Genomic DNA, 22,765 nt, shown 5'->3' on the forward strand with positions numbered 1-22,765 from the left:
TCACTTTTTAATCATATTTTCTAAATTCGCATTTTTTATTTTTTAATTTTTATGGGTACATAGGTGTATATATTTATGGGGTACATAAGATATTTTGGTAAAGGCATGCATGCATAATATTCACATTATGAAAAATTGGATAGTCATCCCATAAGCATTTTAGCTTTGTGTTAAAACAACTCGATTATACTCTTTTAGTTATTTTTTAATGTACTACATTTTTTTTCAAGTGAATTGTGCAAAGTCATCTGTATTCATCTATACCTGACTTAAACTGAGCTGATTTGCAGTCAACTGTGGTGTAAAATTTGGATCTCTGGTTTTGAAATAGTATCATTTTTTGGAGCACAACTTTAACAGTTTTATTTTTGGCAAACCCATTGAGAGATGATCCTGTTTGGCTGCTGCTTATTTGACATTGGTTGGCTTACCTTGTGGTTGGCAGAATAAATTGAGGCTACTATGAAAAAATGTATCAACATGATATCAAAATCCATTGGTCATATAATAGTATCAGCTATAATATATCTGGATTAAAATATCTAAAGACAAATTTCTTAATTTTTTATTTGACTTCAAAAATAACAAAGTTGTTATTTTAGTAATAGTCCTAAAATTATTCTAGCAATATCTAAAATAACACATAAAGAAACCAACTAATAATACCATTTTATTATTTAGTTACCTTAAATGTATTACAATATGTTTAATGTAAATTTTATATCAAATTAACAATACAGAAATAATAAGTTTCACTATAGATCATTTAAATCTACAAAGTTCCCTAGGGACTAAATACAAATAAAAACAAAGCAATGACAATAACAAAACACCAGCAACCAAAACTACTTGGAATGACAATCTTTTCTTCTTTAATTTCCTGTAGCAATGTGTAAATAAGCTTTGGTTTTTATGCTAGCAAATACAAAATCAGCAGACCTTCTTTTTCTGGACACAGATGCCTGCTTAATGAATTTGGAACTGGCATTGCCACAGGTCCAAAGAGTCTAGGAATACTTAATTACTTGTTCTTGCAAAGCCCTGGCAGACTAAAACCAGTATGTTTTACTTGCATGTGTCACTTAGAGAATCTTGCTTATTCAAGCACGATCTTCATCTCTTCTACCTGTGCATGTCTACATGTCTTGACAATAAGATTGTGCTGGGCATTTAAAGTGGTAAAGAGCTTGCCAGTTATTAGAAGAAAATTACTAAACCAAGTGTAATATTGACTGGCTAACATCAGAGGCTCAACTTTTTACTACTTGGTCTTTCTCATCATACTCAAATATTGTATCTGAGACGTCTATAAAAACTATTTTTATTTTCATTTTATAATATCTTTTGTTAAGTCAGTGTTGACCAATAAATTGTGCATTATTTGTATGAATCTGTTTTTCAGATGATTCTGTATATTTCATAAATTGTCTATTCTGGCTGGGTAATAAAAATTATTATTTAACAAATAAACATCAGAACAGCTTAGCATATACTATTTTCATGTTTAAATATAAAACCGTACATATAACCTGCTAAAACCATCAGTTTAACCTCAGTAACTAAGGTAGATTAAAGAGGTGAAATTGAGGAATAAAACAAGAAACTGATATGTGGCTTCTCAAAGGGAAGTTTTGCTGTTTCCTGACATAATTATTTTCATAGAAAAATAATAGTACTTACAACTCTTTGATAACTAATATAAATCATGGTGTTATGTATACTCATATGCATGTACATGTAAGTATGTTACATAATATTCATTAAGAATTAATATATATTAACTAAGTAATATACATTAAGTGAATGTAATTTTAATTTTAATCGGGTTAAAATATGTTTTAAAATCTTTCAAGACAAGAAGCAGATAAATTTAGTATAAAAATTGAAATGTTATGCCAAATGGGATTATATTATGAAGGAATAAGATTTTCCTCTCACAAATGGTTTTCATTTATGGTAGAGAAAGTGTGAGTTGATAAACAGGAGTGCCTTCAGGTAAGGCATAGATACAGTATAATTACATAGGCTGCCATGAAAGTAACTAATTTTTAAGTTTAAGGACACAATTTTGTGTTCCCCCTAAAACAGAAAAATAATTTATACTCTAAGAAAAGATGCAAACTTTTCAAGACTATGTCAATATTTGGCACATTTTGGCAAGGTGGGTGAGTGATTTTCAAATCTGCAATGAAAAGGAGATGAAAAGCAAAATAATTGAGGACTTTTATTTGAATTCAGTATAGGGCCTATAAGAAAAGAAGGAAGAGGAAGAAAGTCTTGGGAGGAATCATGAAACATCTAAGAAATCACCATACTATTAATGAAAGATTCACAAGAAATGCATGAAGCCAAAAGGAGTTGTACTTTTGAACTTTTATAATATTAGTATTCTAAAGCATTGCATTGAACAAATACCTGGGCTTATGATATGCTATTATTATTGTCTAACATTTTTCTCTTAAACATCTATTTTTACCTCTAGAACAATCTCTTCTTACTGACAGCACCCTTTCTTTGTGTTTAATGTATTATGTTTTTGATTACGCTGGATATGGTTGTCTCTGTACTTGTGCACATGTGCACACACACTGCGCATATATATATTTTCACACACACACAACAAATAATAATCTATAGAAAATATTTTATAAAGAACAATTTGACGTAAATGTATTTACTGTTTACTTTTGATCCAGAATTATGTTTTTAATATTTGATTCCGCTTTTATATAATAATATTTCTTCTGTATTACTATATAATATCCTATCAAAAACATCCCTTTAAATTATACATTGTAATCTTCAATAATCTTTTGCTAATAAAAATTATATAGCAAGAAACATTCTAATTTGGTTCTCTATATTCCTCTGTGCAGGATTTCCCTGGCATTAGTTACACATATATTTAATAATATGCCTTGTTACACAAAGCTGAATAATTACAGAAAGATGTGGATACTGGAAAAGGGTAATACAATTAAGAAATGAGTAAGAAAAATGTTAATGTAACTAAAGCCAAAATAATGAGAAAATAGTAAGATAGTGAAGCAGACTCTCTAGTAATTTATCTAGAATCATTTTACAAAGGGCAACAGGAATAAATGGATGATGTAACCTTTAAATAAAATCATACAGACTAAAGAAACATATAAAAGAAGAGAATGTTTAAGAATATCTATAGACTAGATATAGACCTTCACATAAGAATAAGGCTATATATAAAATATGAAGCAAAAATTAAGGAGTATGACAAATCTATGAGGTAAAAGCAACTGAAAATGCATTGCAAAATTTACCAATATTGGAAAACCAGGTCAAAAGGGACATTTTAAAAAGTAATTGTCAGTAAAACAAAAAGTTCTTAGAATAAACATAATACGAAGATATAGGAGAGTTAGCTTCTCTTGCAAGAACATTCTGGAGATAAAATAATATCTTTTTCAATTAGCAATTAGCAATTATGAAAGATTATGTTGCTAGACAGAAGTACAATTTCTTCAAAGTTAGAGAGATAATCTAAGTTAGATTACTTAGCTAAAATGTGTAATGTTTTTAAAAATTTAAAATTATGAATGAACTGTGAAAAACAGAAAAAAGTTAAAATTAGCATTCAAGAAAATCCCACTGCATAAAAATAAAGCAATTAGAAAACAGCAAATATGCAGGAGTATATTTTGAATAATATTACTCTTTGACAGAATTTCTATGCATTTAATGAGAACTCAATTTGCATTTTAATAAATGATTATGTTCATTTTTAATAAAAGTCTGTGTATGAAATATATCTAATTTTCAAATAATAATTCAATGTGATTAATTTTTGCACTTTTAAATTCAATGTGCTTAGCATACTAAAAGTTAGTCATTTTAGGGCAACAAAAATATGAAGGATAAGAGAAACCTGTTGTTCTATTTTTCCACTTTCTCTTTTCCTCCCAGAAAATTGTCAATGTAAAGGTTTACCTTTGCTAGTTATGTGCTCTGTGTTATTTAGGCTTCCCAACCTATTTTCTATCATTTAAGTAACAACACTATTTAAAATAGCCGTGAAATTGATCTCTGCTGAGTAATGAAAAGCAAAGCAGAGTTTGGGAAACTTCTGTTAGTGCTGTGTATGTGTTAGTTGAGATGGGTAAGAATTGATTCCCTGCCAAATCTAAATTTGACGTTGCTTTTATAAGTAACACAATTGGAAATGGTCTCAATTTTCATTGATTTGTTTTAAAAAATTCTAAGATCATTAATTACTTTGTCTGAAGGTTATAGATATTAATTAATATTTTTGTTGCCCCTTTTGTCTATTTAAATTAGAACATTTTTAATGGCTTAATTATAAATTGTGACAATTCTTTCATTTATCTCAATGTATGTTTAATATTTTATTGAAATTTTGGGATGCTTTTCTCATGTAAGCAGATATTTTTTGATATCACAAAATAGATTTTGAATCACTTTTGTTAAAAACAACTAACCACAAAAGAGGTATACAGTTTTAAAAATTCTGGAGTGTTTCTGCATGAACCAAGTTTACACCTACTTCCCTAGTTGACTTGGAGGCAAATGTGATTAATGCAGGATTTGTCCTTTATCTGAATAATTCTAAAGACCCATTTCACTGCCAGAATCCTCTGCTGGAATGACTGAGGGCTTCATTGAGACTGTATTTTTCTCCCTCTGCCTAATCCTGATTCTTTTATATATCATCCATGATTGTGGATCCCAAGGGAACATAGGAGAGCAGGATTTAATGGCAGGTGTAGCCAAGTTCCAAGGGTTAAGCTCACAATGAAAATAGCCTGCTCTTTCAAGGTTAGGGATTGGAAAATAATGATATGCAGGATGGTAACATCTGGATTGATATACCTGAAAATCTTGACTCTCCAGATTCCTTTGAATGTCATGACCCTCATTCTTTCAATTTGATGGCTAATGCAACCTCTTTTTTTTTTGAAGACTCTTCTCTGCAGGATAGCATACGCCTTCAGGAAAATTATTGATTTTCTGATTGTCAGGTGAAGTTCAATTATATTTATTTAATCAAACTTGCAATTTATTTTACTCAACAATGCTTGAGTGTTTTATTTTCTATTGAAACGATAATATTTTGCACTTAAATATATTATTTTCTATTGAAAGGATATTTTGAATATGTTATTTTACCGTATTAGATTTGTCATTTCTTACCATTTTAATTTTATATAAATTTAATTCTGTATTTTTCAATGTATATGTGTTTATCATTACAGTAGATTCTTGGTAATTTGTATATTTAATCAATGTGAAGTATTTTTGTTTGTGCTATTAGTATAAACTTTTTAAAAATTCCTTTTTATCTGCCATGAATATTTATACACCTGTTTTCTTGATAATCTCATTTGCTTTCTGTATCATTTTCCATTCCTTAATTTTCAACTCTTGTTCAATGCTTTTTAGATGTCTCCTAAAGTTATAGCATAAACTACATTTTATTTATTTCACCTATTTTTCTGTGCTTTTTAATAAAGGAATTTTAGGATTATGTGAGTTTTTATTCCATATTCTTGTTTATTTCCTAATTGTTTATGAAAAATTTACCTCAAATTATACCTTGCAGGTTTATTTATTTTCTTAACAGTGGGTATAAGTTGAATTATGTCAATTTAAAAACTCATATATTGATGTCTTATCCCTTGGCTCCTAAGAAAGTAATCTTATTTGAAAATAAATTCATTGTAAATAAAATTAACTAGGATGAGGTTACACTGGAGTGGGTTAGGTCTCTAATCCAATGTGATTGTTGTCCTTATAAAAAGATAAAATTGTGGACACACATGCACATAGGGAGAAAACTATCAAAGATGAAGGCAGAGATTGGGTGATGGTTCTACTATTCAAGAAATGCTAGATTTTGCCAGCAAACCACCAGAAGCTAGGGATGAGGCATGTAACTCATTGTTTCTCACAGACTTCAGAAGGAAACAGCCATGCAGATACATTGATCTTGGACTTTTGTCCTTCATAACTTTGAAAACAAATTTCTGTCATTTATGCTCAGTTTTTGGATATTCTCTTATGGCAACTCAAGCAATGTAATGTACCACTCACTATGTTTTGAAATGAGTTTTCCCTACTTTTTGCATCCTTGCTGGCTTTTTTTATATATATAAATATAACAACCATTTTAACTGGGGTGAGGCGATATCTCATTGCAGTTTTCTTATTCATTTCCTTAACAATCACTAATGTTGAGGATATTTTTATACACCTCTTGCCCATTTGTTCATATATTTTTGAGAATTTTTTATTCAGATCATTTGTCCATGTTTTTAATTAGATTATTCTTTTCTGTTGAGTTGAGTTTTTTATATATTCTGGTTATTAGTACCTTGTTAGATAAATAGTTTTCAAATATTTTCTCCCATTCTGTCGGTTGCTTTTTACTCTCTTTATTGTTTCCTTCACTGTGCAGAAGGCTTTGGCTTAATCTAATCCTATTTGTCTATGTTTGCTTTTGTGGCTTGGGCTTTTGAGGTATTACCACAAAGAATTTTTGCACAGACAAATGTCTTGAGGTGTTTCCTCAAAGTTTTCTTCTATTACTTTCATAATTTAAGGACTTATATTTAGGTATTTTTGGAAAATAGTTTGGAGTATTCCTCAAAAAACTAAAATTAAAGTGTCATATGATCCAGAAATTCTACTGTTGGGAATAAATGCAAAAGAAATAAAATAATTTTGTCAAAGAGATATCTGCATTCTTATGTTCATTACAGCACTATTCATAGTAGCCAAAATATGGAATCAACCTAAGTATCCTTCAACAGATAACTGGATACAAAAATGTTGTAGATATATACAATGTAATATTATTCAGCTATTAAAAAAAAAACAAAATTCTGTTCTTTACAGCAACATGGATGAGATTGGAGGATATTTTGTTAAGTGAAATACATCAGTTACAGAAAGACAAATATTACACGTACTAACTCATATGAGAGAGCTTAAAAAATTGTTTTCAAGACTTAAGAGAGTAGAATGATAGTTACCAGAGGTTGAGAAGGACATGAGGAAGGGGGAGATAGAGAGAGGTGGATTATTGTGTAAAAAATATATAGTTAGATGGAAAGAATAAATAGTTAGATGGAAAGAATAAATTCTAGTGCACAGTAGGGTGACAATAATTAACAACAATTTATAGTTGATTTTAAAGATAGCTAGAAGATTTAGAATGTGAATGCAAAGAAATAATAAATGTTTGAGGCAATGAATATTCTAATTACCCTATTTTGATTATTAACATTGTATGCATGTATCAATATATTATAAGAACCCTATAAGTATGAAGAGTTATGTACTAATTGTCTTTTTTATGTTTTCCTTTCTGCTTGTCTTTAGAGCATTCAATTATTCTGCCACACACTCCTGTGTAAACCACCCCATCTACTCACCTTCTATTTTCTTATTTTGACAATCAAAATTGCCAAAACTATCCTTATGACAAAATGAGCCCCTTGCCATCATTTTCATCTTATCCAGTTTATCCTCCATATCACTTCGATTTTCAAAACTCATAGATGAATATTCAGGTTTATTGGTTCAACTTTTACTTCAGTTTTCCACAGCTGATATGATTATATCTATTGGAGTCTTTGGAATTCATTCTCGACTGTCTATGCTTCTAACGATTTCTACTATCCTCAAGTAAATTGATCTCAGAGTTTAAAGTTTTTGCTTTATGTGATGCATGAAGAATCATGTCTTTCAGCATATGTTGCTCTGAGATTCTATGTACAAAACAATTTTTAAAGCTTTATCAAAGGCAACTGGGCATATTTGGAGATATTTTAAATCATTGTTTGCAGTTGTATAATTTTTTAAGAGCTGTGCTCTTTTGGATTGACTTAGAGAAATGTAAATCTGAGGGTAGCCCAGGTGAATACTCTCTTCTGATTCTTACAACTCTGCAATTTTACATTTTATGATACAACTGTGAGCAGACTGAGAGTACCAGTGACATAAAGCTTTCAACTAGATTATTTGGAAATGTCCACTGGGTTGTTTTTTCAGGGTTATGCATTGGTTAATAATGTTAATATGAATATTAGGCCAAGAATTAAGCTTCTCAATTCAGACATACAAATATGTCTGAATTACTTAGTGACAGAAAATCTTGTTACACTGTCACTTTAAAAACAAAGCTTACATGGCCAAAGATATGTCTTATTTTTTTCCTATGGATTGTCGTTTTCATATTGAGAGAATGTAAATCAGGAATGTTTACTTCATTGAAATTATAATGTCCAAGGCCAATTTCTTCATAATACTGTTTACTTCAGGCTATTCAAAAAACAAAATCAATCATGTTGAGTAACAAATTTGTTATTTTATTTTACTTTCACGTTGGTTTCTGTATATTAGGACAATAATGTCAGAAAGAGAGATGAAACAAAACAAAAACTTCAATACTTTTCTTTAACATAAAGAACTTTCTATTTTAGATATTTGGAAGTAAATTCACTCTTTTATAATTATTCCTCAGCAGTCTAAAACTATTTAAGATATTCTTGAACTATTATTAAATTTGACTTATCACCTATATTTTTAATGAGTTTATGTCTTTGTGTATGTGTGTGTGTGTGCATATATATTTATATGTATGTATGTTATTTATATATTTATAACATAAAGATACTATTTAAAAATAAAGATATGTCTAATTTAATACGTTTCCTACTTAATTATAATTATTTATATATACATTATTTTATATATATAATATTTTAGAGATGAGGTCACACTATGTTCCAGGCTAGTCGTGAAATATTGGGCTCCAGGGAGCCTCCTGCCTCAACCTTCCCAACAGCTGGGATTACATGCACACACCATCATACCCAGTGTACTCTGTTATATTTTAAACACAGTTTTTACACTATGTGGTATTCCTAACTGCATGAAATATACATTCCATTGTATTTCCCTTTAGGGCATTATGTTAACCAGGATAAACTGATGAGAAGCACAATGGTAAATAAATTAATAACGACATACAATTTCTTAGAATTCATTTAGGTGAAAAGAGATTCTAAATAATACTCTGGGTATGCTGAGTATTATGCATACATCATACTCTTTTGACTCTTTTTACTAGAAGTTTTATGAACTGATATAATAATTTTCTTAAATCCATCAACAGGAAATGAATTTCAATGTAATATAAACACCCACGCCCTTGGCAGAACTACACTGCTATCTATAGTTTTAGTCCCTGGGATGTTATTGTGTAGTTTTTAATCTGTATTTATTCTCTACTTGTTCTCTTGAGAAATAAGCTATTACATTTTATCTCTAGTTTCTTTTGAATGAAATTATCTAGCATATTTTGTGCATGTTTGTCTGGATTTGCATATTATATGTCATATTTTTCATATCATTGTAAGCTTAGCATTCTCAAATTTTAAAGTGTCCTGCAGTTCATTAATAAATAGGAAACTGAAATAGTACAAGGAAACTGAAACTTATACTTAAAATATATTTTGAGATAGTGATAACATTTGGGGTTAAAATACACAATAATTCAGAGATAATGTTTTACTCATTAGTAAGACTTCTCTATATCAATAATTTAGTGACATGAATTAGCTCTCTAAGTAGAATAAATCAGTTGTGACAATATTTATTAAGCTCAAATCTCTTCTGAAATAAGTTCCTACTTCAGATATGGGTTTTGCATAGAAGAACCACTAAGGACTTTCTTTTCTCTGGTGTGCATTGTTGTTGAGTAAAAGCATTTACTAAAATTTTAAGCCTTCTTTGAAGCTGTGCTAGTTGGTTGCTGTGATTAGTACATCCTTTCAAGTTGAGTAATGATATGAGATCAACTCTCTCCCTTAATATTAAAACAACAACAGACTTAAAAATAAAGCAGTGCAATAAAGTTCAGTCAATAGTTTGCAACCATGTTTTCCCTGAAAAAGGATACCATTTTTTTTGTGAGAAAAAAAAAAAAAAAAAAAAAAAAACTGCTCTGGGACCATGGTGGAAAGACAGAGGAGTGGAGTGATGATAACCTATGAATTACTTTTATGAACTTATTTATATTTTTTCTTGATTTATCTGTTTTCAGAGACTGCATTTGTGTATGCTGTGTATCCTGTAAAATGTACAAATCAAAATTTTTATAAACTTGTTCAGGGTTTTTTAAACCTGGACGGACTCAGGTATAAAACTTTGCGTATTAACTATTATAGCATCCAGCACATAGTAGCTGTGAAAGCCATGTTGAATGAGATAACTGCAGGAGGTAACTCAAGATAGTTTCAACTTTTCGCCAGTGCCCTAGGTTCTTGTAATCTTCCAGGATATAAATCAAGAGAGATAACGAGACACAGCAATGAGGAAAACGTTTATTTAACTTGTGCACAAGGGAGCCAGCACAAAAAAAAAGGGGAAAAATTGGGGCTGCTTCCTGAAAGTTGTGCAGGAGTCAATTTTACAGGGCTTTCCGAGGGGGAGGGATGATGTCAGGGCATGTACAGGAAGGGTTTTTCTAGGATTTACGCAGTGGCTGGGTGTGCTTTTACATACATCACGTGTATTATTAGCATTTTAAATCTCCATCTTGGGGCATAATTTTTAGCTTTAAAATGAGGAAGGTCTAATTATAACTTGAAATATGAGTCTAACTGCACATAAAAGGGGCCCTGGGGAAGTCCCTCGTCCCCCAAAGGGGGAACTTGTGGTTAGTGGCTTCTTGAGTCTTTTGTTGGTGATTGGCTGGAAGTTAGGTAATCCACAGCTTAAGTAGGGGCTTTTGCTCTTTTTCTCCAAACCACATCAAAACAGAAAACAGGATAGATAGCCTGTCTGTCTCAAATCTTTTTTTCTCTTTTCATTCAGTTCTGAAATTTTACATATGATCTGTATGCAAATAATTTATAAACTACTGAATTCAAGGCATAACAGGTATTAGTAAGGGAAGGTGTTTAAAACATTGAACTTGTAACTGAACTTGACAAGAAGGAGAGTGAGGAGAGGAAGGGATGATTAGAATGCACAAGGTAGATGACTGAACTGTGTTGAGATATTGTCGAAGTCAAAGAACAGTTGTTTTGTATCTGAGTAAGAAACCAAAAAGGATACAGTATTAAGTTTAAGAGTGGGAAACCCTATATCCAAATTGAGGACATTAATAAGTGAGTTTGTAGGGAGTTCTACTTGGGAACTAGATTTTTTTTTTTTTTTGAGTTCAGAAGAAAGGAAATGAAGTGAACTTGATAGTGTGTAGATTGTCTTTGCTGCTATTTAATTCATTCCAAATAATAGTAGATCATGAGATTGAAAGGAAAGATTAGGTCAAATTCCAAACTTTTACTGAAGGAAACAAGGGTATGGAAATATAGTCACACAACCAAAATTGTATCTGTCTCAAGGGAATAGTGTTAGTTTTAAGAAGACAGAACAGGATTGATCTGATATTTTCATTGAGGAGAAAGAAGATATGACCACATGACCCTGATGTATGTGAGATACTGTAAAATAACCATCTTCACCTTAAGAATGCTGTAAGGAAAGAAAATTTTAGGGAAGTAGGCCACATTTCAGTTAAGGTATGCAATTTAAGAGGACATTGATAGAGGATGGAACATGTAAGTGTTCTATAATTATGCAGCACAATGTTAAGAGAGCTTTAAGTCCATGATTTGAGGAGAGAAAGAGAATATAGAGAAGATAGAAATCACTAAGAATATATAAATAAAAATATTAAAAATTATTTGAAAGAAGAGTAGTCAGTAATATATTACAAAGGAAAGTCAAGCATGGTAGACTTAGAGTGATTTTTCTCAGATTTATGGATATTTATACTTCACAACATTGAAATAAAGTCTTTAAGGGTGATCTTGTGGGATTCAGTGTTTCTTTAAACTTGGTCTACTGTTTCAGGCATGGATGATGACAGGCAGATGCAAGATTGGCATTAAGAGCTGAAGCTCAAACTCACAATGTTGAGTTGGGAGAACAAGTAAATAGGAGCAGTGGTGTCTGAAATATATGAATGAATGGCAAAGTAGGGTGAACTTTCTTGAGAAGGGTATATAGAGCAAAATACTTTAACCTGATAATCTAACATAATAGTAAATTTAGTTTTACAGCAAGGCTTGACACAAATATTCTATATCAAAGTACACAAGTTATAATTTGCATATAAATGAACTTAAAACTTTATTTTAAAGTTCCTAATTCAGTAGATCAGATGTAGGACTTATGATATTGCAATACTTGCAAGTTACTAGGTGATGTCAATGTTTCTGCTTCTTGGGTCACACTTTGATTAACAAGAGCCTATTTGGCTTATGAATCACAGGTGAAATTTCTGACAAATAGCAATCAGAGATATCAAACAATAATACTTTCATTAATGTTGGGAGTTTCACTGTCATTAAGGAGAAAAGTAATGTTATCATGGGAAGTCAGAAGAATTACACAGTTGGACATATCCAGCAACATATATGGAGGAGTGGAGGAGTATGTGTAGGTGGAGATAAGACAATAAGTTGGCTAGAAGACAGGGGTAGTTTAAGTGGATCCATGGATCCCACAGGACAGGTCAATTGAGAGCTTTAAAAATCGTATCAACTCTGCTAACATTCTGGCTAAGAGGCAAATAGAAACATGGACAACACCATTAAATATTTTATTTTGTGATTGTTATTGACTAGATTTGCAACATAATTTATAAATACATTATAGATAGTTTTCTTTATTCTTTTTTTCTTCTCTAAAATTACTCTCTTTCACATCCTCAAGCCATTAATCTTGACTTGCTCTGGGATTTCAAACACGCTTATTTTACTGTCCTTAGATAAAAATTTTCTTCTTGTTAAAATCTATGCTTTAATTAAACCATATCTAATTTGATATCTTTCTAGAATATTTTTGTTCTTCCTTAAACTTTATATTAAATTTGGAGCCCCCTTGTTTACTTTTGTTAAAATGCTTATGTTTGGTATTTAATATACTTTGTATTTCTCTCAAAATAATTTGCAAATTTTTTATATAGAGCAGAACTTCTCAACTCTGAACATTAAAATTACCTGGAGAGATGTAAAAATGTACATACTAATTAATTAAACTAAATAAAATGAATAATGACTTATGCCCTATCTTTATCCCAGATGGTTAATTTAATTAACAGACTCAGTGCTGGCAGAGGTTAGAATCCACAACGATGGCTTTAATGAGAACACAGAGATGAGAACCATGCAAATGAAATATTTTCTAAGGCTTAAATCTCTGTCTCCTCTATATATTTTATGTAACTTATAGATTCATCTCTGGGCCTGAATCAGTATCATAGCAATTTTTTCACTAAAGAAATTGCCAGTGGTACCGTAGCACTCACTTTTGGTTTTCATGAATGAGAAACAACATGCAAAAGCCACTTAGCAACATTTATAGCTTTTGGTTGTCAATAACTTTGATAAAATCTTTCTTTTAAAAAAAAGTATGTAGTAGCTAATCACTTGGTCCAAATAACTTGAATGTTAAATCACAGACAGCTGTGTCCATATCGTCTCACTGTTTTTTTTTTCATGATAAATACACAGAGAAATAAACTACTATAAATAAAATTAATCTAATATGATTATATGCACAACAGGAGCCTGCTGAAAGTTGGGCCATTTTTGAATCTACAGCTCTGTTTATATGCTTTTTGTGTGTAAACATTCACAGATGGGTACACTTTCTCTATTAAGAACACCTGCAGAAGGTTGCTGGAAATTTTTGAGAAAAATCTTGAATTATTTTAAAATTTATGTCATACCACCAGCTGATTGATGATTTTGCAAAGTTTTCCTTAGGTAACTGTGCATTACAATATTAAGATTTGTTCACTGCCAGCAGTGGAACTGGATAAGGTGAACTATAGTTTTTGTCTTTCCTTCATTCCTTTATATGTTAATTTCTTCCTGCCTTTATTTAGTCATTTATTACTGCATGGAAAGAACTCTGTAAAAAGATGAGTAAAGGCTGGGCACAGTGGCTCACGCCTGTAATCCCAGCGCTTTGGGAGGCCAAGGAGGGCGGAGCATCTGAGGGCGGGAGTTCGAGACCAGTCTGAACAACATGGAGAAACCCCGTTTCTACTAAAAGTACAAAAAATTAGCCAGGCGTGGTGGCACATGCCTATAATCCCAGCTACTAGGGAGACTGAGGCAGGAGAATCGCTTGAACCTGGGAGGTGGAGGTTGCGGTGAGCCGAGATCGTGCCATTGCACTCCAGCCTAGGCAACAAGAGTGAAACTCCATCTCAAAAAAAAAAAAAAAAAAAGGATGAACAAAGTACAAATAATTCTGTTCAAAATATGTTTCATGGCTACCTTCCTGGTGAACAGAATTAGATTATGTAGAAATTTGGATGATTCCTTTTCCCTTTTCTCTTTACTTCAAATTCAATCATCCTTTTCTCTGTGCTCATATTGTTCCTAATTAAATTATGAAATATTTACGTTCTGAATTAATTAAAAAAAGAAAGAGAGCTGCAACACATTTATTTTCATATAATACTTTCTCACTTTACCTACAGTTAGTTTCTCAATCTATATGCCGCTCTACGCTGGCCCTATCCTCAAATTTGCTCTTGATTCAGGCAAGATTTTGAAGAAAAGTTGAATTTATCCTGTTAAAGAAAAGGAGTCCCAAGAAGTCCTGAACTTCCAAAGTTGCTATGGCTATTGCCAAGAATTAGGTTGGTACAGAAGTAATTGCAGATTTTGTCATTGCTTTTAAATGGCAAAAACCGCAATTATTTTGCACCTAACTAATACGAAGCTGCAAGAGCATTAGCACATTAATGAGATAATACACCATCTCCTCAAATGTATTATTAAATAATTTTATAAGTAAAGCTATACCTATGTTGTGCTTCAACAAAGCCATATTTGTTTAATAGATTTTTTCATTTTTCTTCTTTCATGTTCTTTGAAATTGTTTGGCAAAACAAACAAAAAAAGAAATATGATTCCATTGTCTATATTTTATTGAATACATTTGATGTTCTAATATCTTAATACACTCCTTGGACACATATCAATTAAAGAAAGATTATGACACACCCTTCTCTGGTGAATATATATTTTAGCAGGAAACACCATTAATAAATATTATTGAAAGGGCAGGTGCTGAATTTTCAACTTATTTAATGAATACAAATTGTACTTTGTCCTCCAAAATATAAACGATAAATGAAAGTTTTAATTTATTATTTGTACAGCATAAAGCTTTGGTTATTAAATGTCAATTTGTTAGAAAAAGAGCTGTTGCATTTTTAGACTGCACAGTCACACACTACAACATTTGTATGTCTTAATGATAAAGGACGCCAGGAAGGTTATCTGTAAACATATTTCCTTTAAACTAGAAAAACTTCCATCCACTATACAAATTGACATTGTTTCACTTGAAAAGCAACTCAGGCTTGCATCTTTTGTAGGATAAAAAAATCAGCTTTCATTTTACTGCTTTTTTTCCCATTCGTTTTTGTGTGGGTAAAATACACATAACACAAAATTTACTATCTTAACCACCATGAAATAAATGCACTTCTCAGTGGTTCAGTGTCCTGTTCAGTAAATACATGCATAATGTGCAACCATCATCACTATCCATCTCCATAAACTTTTTATCTTTTGAACGAAAATTCTATATCCATTAAACAATACTTTCCCATTACCCTCTCCACTTAGTCCCCAGCAACCACCATTTACTTCCATAGTTAGGAGTTTGCTATATATTCTGTATTCCACATGTATAAGTGGAATCATACAGTATTTGTAATTATTTGACTAGTTTATGTCACTTAGCATAATTTCTTCAAGGTTCATCCATGTTGTATCATGTGTCTGAATTTCCTTCCTTTTGAAAGGCTGAAAGTTTTATTGTGTGTATATGTCATAATTTACTTATCCATTTGTCTGTTGATAGACATTTGGGTTGATCCCACACTTTTACTATTCTGACTAATGCTGCTATGAACACGAGTATACAAATATAACTTGGAGACTCTGTTTTTAATTCTTTTAGGGATACATCCTGAAGTGCAATTGCGGGATCATATGTTATTCCCATTTTTAATTTTTTTATAAATCAGCATTCAGTTTTCCATAGCAGCTGTACTATTTTACATTCCCAACAAGGTACACAAGGATTCAAAAATCTCCACATCTTTGGTAATGCTGTTATTTATTTTGATAGTCATATAAATGACTGTAACTAACTATTGAGTATAGGTTGGCTTGAATTTTCCTAATGATTACTGATATTGAGCATCTTTTTATGTGCTCATTGGGCATTTGTATATCTTCTTTGGAAAAATGTTTATGTACGCTGCTCATGTTTTAAAGGAGGCTTTCTTTTGTTATTTTTATTGAGTTTAGGAGTTCTCTATGTATCCTGGATATTAGTCTCTTATCAGATTTATGATTGGCAAATGTTTTCTCCCATTATTTTGGTTGAAATTTTATTCTGTTGCTATTGTACTTTAATGCACTTTTTTATTAAATCAAATTTGTTTATTTTTCCTTTGGTTACCTGTGCCTCAGATTATGTCTAAGAAATAAACGCTAAATTTAATGTTGTGAAATTTTTGACCTATGTTTACTTCTAAGACCTTTGTAATTTTAAGTCTTACATTTAGGTCTTTGATCCATGTTTAATTAATTTTTTACATGGTGTTAAGTAAGGGTCTACGTCCTTTTGCATGTGGATATCCAATTTTCCCAGCTCCATTTGTTTAAAAGACTGTCCTTTTCACATTTTGTCACCTTTGTAAAAAATAATTTAATAGTATATGTGATGGTTTATTTATGAGTTTTCTATTCTATTTCATCAGTCTGTATATAGGTCTTTATGCCAGTACCACACTGATTTGATTATTATAATATTATACTGACTTTTGTTATCAGAAAGTGTAAGTCCTCCAGCTTTACTCTTCTCTTTCAAGATTGCTTTGGCTATTTGTGGTCTACTGAGAGTGCATATTAATTTTAGAATTGTTTTTCTGCAAAAAATTATTGGGAATTTGGCAAAGATCATATTTAATGTGTACTTTGTTTTGGGTAGTATTGATGTCTTAGCAGTTTTAAGTATTACAATTCATAAAGGTATATTTCCACTTATTTATTTCTTTTTTATTTCTTAGAGCAATGCTATGTAGTTTTTATTTTATAAAACGTTTACCTTCTTGGTTAATTCCTAGGTATTTTATTTGGGGGCTAATGTAAATGAGATTTTTTGTATATTTTTTTCAGATCTTTCATTGTTAGCATATAGAAACGAAAGTGTAATTGTGTGATGACTTTCCACTTGAAGTTTTGCTAAAATTAATGTATTAGTTCTCATAGTTTCTTTAGGGATTTCCACATATAAGATCATACCATCTGTGAACAGAAACGATTTAACGTCTTCCTTCGAATTTGGATGCCTTTTTTCTTCTTGCCTAGTTGTTTGCCTAGTTGTTTTTACTAATGTGTCCAGTACTGTACTGAATAAAGGTGACAAAAGTGGGTACCTTTGCCTTGTTCCTGATTTTAAAGAAAAAAATTTCAATCCTTAACAATTGGATACAATGTTTGCTGCCAGTTTTTATATATAGTTTTTATTATGTTGAGGTAGGTTCCTTCCATTCTTAGTTTGTTAAGTGTATTTATTAGGATATTAAATTTTGTCAAAAGCTTTCTCTGCATCTATTGCAGTGATTATACACTTTGCTTTTCCCCCCATAATTTGTGAATTTCTGATAGTACCCTGGTTAATTTTTGTATATTCAACTGCCTTTCTATTATAATAAATTCCACTTAGTTATTGTATTAATCAGGGTTCTTCAGAGAGATAGGACCAATAGGATATATATATAACTTGTATAACATATAACACACAAACACACACACACACATATGTGTGTGTATATACGTATATATGTATATATATACATATACATATATATGTGTATATATATACATATACATATATATACAAGTTTATTAGGGAGAATTGGCTCACATGATTACAAGGCAAAGTCCCATGATAGGCTTTCTGCAAGCTCAGAAAAGAGAGAAGCCAGTAGCATGACTCAATCCAGTCCCAGAGCCTCAAAAAGAAGGAAGGTGACAGTGCAGCTCTTAGTCAGAAGCTAAAGGACCAAGAGCTCCCTGGAGGCTGCTGATGCAAGTTCCGGAGTTCAAATGCTGAAGAACCTGGATTCCAATGCCCAAGGGCAGGAGGAGAGGAAGGCAGTGTGTAGCATGGGAAGAGAGAGAGAGCCAGAAGACTCAGCAAACAAGCTTACCCCCACTTCCACCTGCTATGTTCTAGCCATATTGGCACCCGATTGGATGGTGCCCACCCAAATTGAGGGTAGGTTTCCTCTCCCAGTTCACTGACTCAAATTTCAATCTGCTCTGGCAATGCTCTCACAAACACACTCAGAAACAATACTTTACTAGCCATCCTAGGCATCCCTCAATCCACCATGATGACACCTCATATTAATCATAACAGTTATGATATATAGATATTTAAATAGGTTGCAGAGTTAGCTTTGCTAGTATTTTGTTGAAGACTTTTTCCATCAAATTCCACAGGAGATGCTGGTATGCCATTCTTATTTTTTTGTAGTTGTCTTTGACTTTGGTATCATGATAATGCTGGCCTCACATAGTAGGTAAGAAATGTTCTCTCTTCTTCAGTTTTTTTGTTTAATTTCTTAAAATAATTGGTGTTAGTTTATTATTATTATCATTAGTAGTACTAGTAATATTTGGTAGAATTCAAAAATGAATCCAAAGGCACGGCAGGATTTTTCTTTTCTTTGTAAGGAGATTTTTGATCACTGATGTCATCTCATTATTAGTTACAGGTCTTTTTAGATTTTTTATATCTTTGCAATGTATTCTTGGTAGGTTTTGTGTTTCTGGGAATTTGTTTACTTCATGTAGCTTATCCAACTTATTGACATATAATTTGCCATAGTACTCTCATAACATTTTTATTTCTTTTGAAACAGGAGTAACATCTTCACTATGATAATTTTAAATGATACTTTTAATAATTTGCATCTTCTCTGTATTTTTTATTTTTCCATCTAAGTAAAGTTGTATCAATCTTTTTTATTTATTCAGAGAACCAAATATTGGTTTCAATGATTGTTTTAAATTGTTTTTTCTATTCTCTATTTTTGTTATCTCTGTTCTAAATTTTTATTCTTTTTTACTAGTTTGGTTTTGTTTATTCTTATTGTTCTAGCTTCTTAAGTGTTTGATTTGAGATTTTTTGTTTTTTAATGTAAATATTTATACCTATAAATTTTCTCCTCAGAGTTGCCTTTGCTGCACTGTATAAGTTTTGACTTTTAAAATTATTTTTTATTCATTTCTAAGTTTTTCTGATTTCCTTGTGATTACTCCTCTAATCCATTAATTGTTTGGTTGTTCAAGTGTATTGCTTAATTTCCACAAATTGGTGAATTTTCCTGTTTTACTTCTAATTTTATCCTATTGTGATCAGAGAAGATACTTTGTTTGATATCTATCTTGTAAAATCTACTGAGACTTAATTTATGGTATAACATATGGTGTGTTCTGAAAAATGCCCCATGCATATTTGAGAAAAATGTGTATGCTGTTATTAATGGATGGCACGTTCTGTGTATATCTGTTACGTCAAGTTTGCTTATTGCTTTGTTTAAATCCTCTATTTTGTTACTTATCTGATTATTCTATACATTATTGTGAATGGAGTATTGAAGTATCCAACTGTTATCACAGAATTGTCCATTTCTCTCTTTAGTTCTGTCAGTTTTTGTTTTATATACTTGATAGTCTGTGATTCAATGCATAAATGTTGTAATCATTATATCATCTTGCTTTATTGGATCTTTCATTAATATATAATGAAAGATCTTTTTTACATCCTGTAAATTTCTTTTTAAAGTCTATTTTTTCTGATATTAGTGTAGTCATTCCTACCACCTTTTGGTTACTATTTGCAAAAAAAAACCTTTTTCCATCCTTGCATTTTCAATCTACTTTTGTCTTTGGATGTAAAGTGAGTCTCTTGGAGATAGCATATTTTTGATTCATATTTGTTTATTTATTGTGCCAATTTTAGACTTCTTATTAGATAGTTTAATTCATTTATATTTATGTAAGCAATTATGGAAATGGAAGAACTTATCTTTGTCATTTGTTTTCTTTTTTTTAATTATATAAGCTTCTTTCTTTCTTTCAAGTCATGTTTGTTTTCTTTATGCTCTCTTTTTCTAAATTACTGTCTTCTTTTGTATTTAGTTGATTTTTTTCTAGTGAAATGTTTAAACTGTCTTCTCATTTACTTTTGTATATATTTTATAATTTTTTGTGCTTAAAATGGGAGTTAAATTTGACATACCAAATTTATATACCAGCTCAACTTCAATAATAAACATAGCTTTGCTTTTTTTAATAATTCTGTATTCACCCCTTTGACTTACTGATTGTCCCATCTTCAAGTTTGTTGAGTTATTCTTCTGCCAGCTCAAATCTGCCTTCCGACCTTTTTGTAGATCTTTCATTGTAGTTTCCATATTTTCAGTTCCAGAATTACCTTTTGGTTTATTTTTAAATTTTCCATCTCTTTCTTGCTATTTCCATTTGTTCATACCTTGTTTTCCTGACTTTCTTCATAACATTCTTTAGTTTTTGAGCATTTTTAAGAGTGTTGCTTTAAAGTCTTGCTAGAAGTTAGTTTTCAAAATCAGTTTTTATTGATGTATTTATTTCTTTTGGATAGACCAGCCTTTTCTATTACTTTGTGTGTCTTATAAATTTTTGTAAAAAACTGAGCATTTAAATCTAACAACTTGGTGATGGTAACTCTGAAAATTAGCTTGTCCATCTTTCCCAGGGATTACTATTTTTTGTTTGTTTGCTTTGTCTTTTTCATTGTTGTAGGCTGTCTTTATGCTGAAGAGTAGCCTGAGGTATAAACCTCAGGTCTTCTCTTGTCTTCCCTGAGTCTGCACTAGTCCTTGGGCATGTGAGGTCTTTCTTATTTTCTTCACATATGTAGTTAATTCTGAATGTTCTCATATTTACTGTCTGGCTCCCAAAAGGGACAGAGATAAACATTAATGAAGAATAGGGAGAAACACTAGCTCTTTAAATCCTCTGGAAGTTATTTCAGGCAGAGGTGCAGAGGCTTGCAACAAAGGGGTAGAGTGCAACAAAAATGGCCATCAGACTTTTTGTCTACACTTCTGAGATTGGAAAGAGCAATATGGAATCTGCACACCTGTCTCTAATATTTTGAGAACAGCATGCTTTTAGTATATCCTGGCTTATGTAAGCTACATATGAGCTTCTCATGGAACACAGTTATGGCTGCCTGTTATGGTGCTGAAGATGAGGGATGGTTAGTTACTCTTGTACTAAAACCTAAACTTGAGCAAAAATAATTGTAATTTACCGTCCAAGACTATTCCCAGAAGTTTCAAACCTGTACAAGACTCAGATAGATTGGGCCACTGCAGTTGTCTAGGTGGGGAGACAGATTCCTGTGCTTCCAACTCTGTTATCTTTCTTGAATCTTTCAGTTCTACTCTTGAGCTAAAATTTAAACTAAATAATGAACATTTTTATATATAATTACACTATTCATTGGTTTGATGATGTCCCATTATCTTTTTTAAATTAAATGCTTAAATTTTTAACTTTTTGTTATATCATCAATCATTTTTGAAAAAACATTAAGTAACACATACCATATGAGAACAGCTGTGAGGCCAAGAATAATTTCGACTGAAGTTGTACTATAATTGAAGTTCATATCCTACCAAGTTGGAAAGACCATGTAAATCGTTATTTAATTTCAAGGTAGAAAAAATAATTTATTCACAAGTTATTTTTTGGTTTCATTAATTATACTCAGTTTCAGTATACTGAGGTAGGTTTCTCCTACTCTTGAATTTACCTTTTGACCAGTAAATCTAATGCTATACAAAGCATTTTGAATCAGATTAATGTTTATATAATCATAGAGCTAGTCTCAAACTTATATAGATAAACTCAAAATAATCACTGGAAAATTTTTAACCAATTATCATTAACTTAGAACTTATTAAAATCAGCTTTTTCATTATCAAGTGGAAATGTTACCATTCTTCATTATGCTTCTCTGCACTCAGTCCATTAATGTCATCTTGTTGGATTCTAAAACAAAGGCATAAATATTATCTCAAAATTACCATTGCTAAATACCATAAAAAAATAGAAAAGAAAGATATGGATGTTCTTAATTCATCATACATTTGAATTAGCTTCTCTAATTTAAGAATTTGAGAAATTATCTAAGAAAATTTTATTGAGAAAATGAAAATTATAGACCAAAATAATGTTTCTATGACATGATAGTAAAAAAAAGAAAGGGATTCTGCATAAATAGTTTAACAGGATCATATTGGAGGTTATGGAGTGTATATGGAGACTGAAGGGGGATATGAAAGGTGATTTTTTGCTTGAATCAACGTATAAAATAAGAGTTTTCAAAAAAATCCATTTGGTTGTAAAATATTCTGAAAAAATTAAAGAAAGTTTTAGATTAATATTTATCATTAGATGTCAGACTTGGTATAAAAGCTTGAAGCCATCTTTATTGTATTTTTATTTGCTAAAAAACTCAAGTCATAATGCTTTGCAAATAAAATTCTAAAAAGTTTAAGGCCAAGAGCATTATCACAAGCACAGTTTTCATATTA

This window comes from Piliocolobus tephrosceles, chromosome 3 (genome assembly GCF_002776525.5).
Source record: "Piliocolobus tephrosceles isolate RC106 chromosome 3, ASM277652v3, whole genome shotgun sequence".
Classification (NCBI taxonomy): domain Eukaryota; kingdom Metazoa; phylum Chordata; class Mammalia; order Primates; family Cercopithecidae; genus Piliocolobus; species Piliocolobus tephrosceles.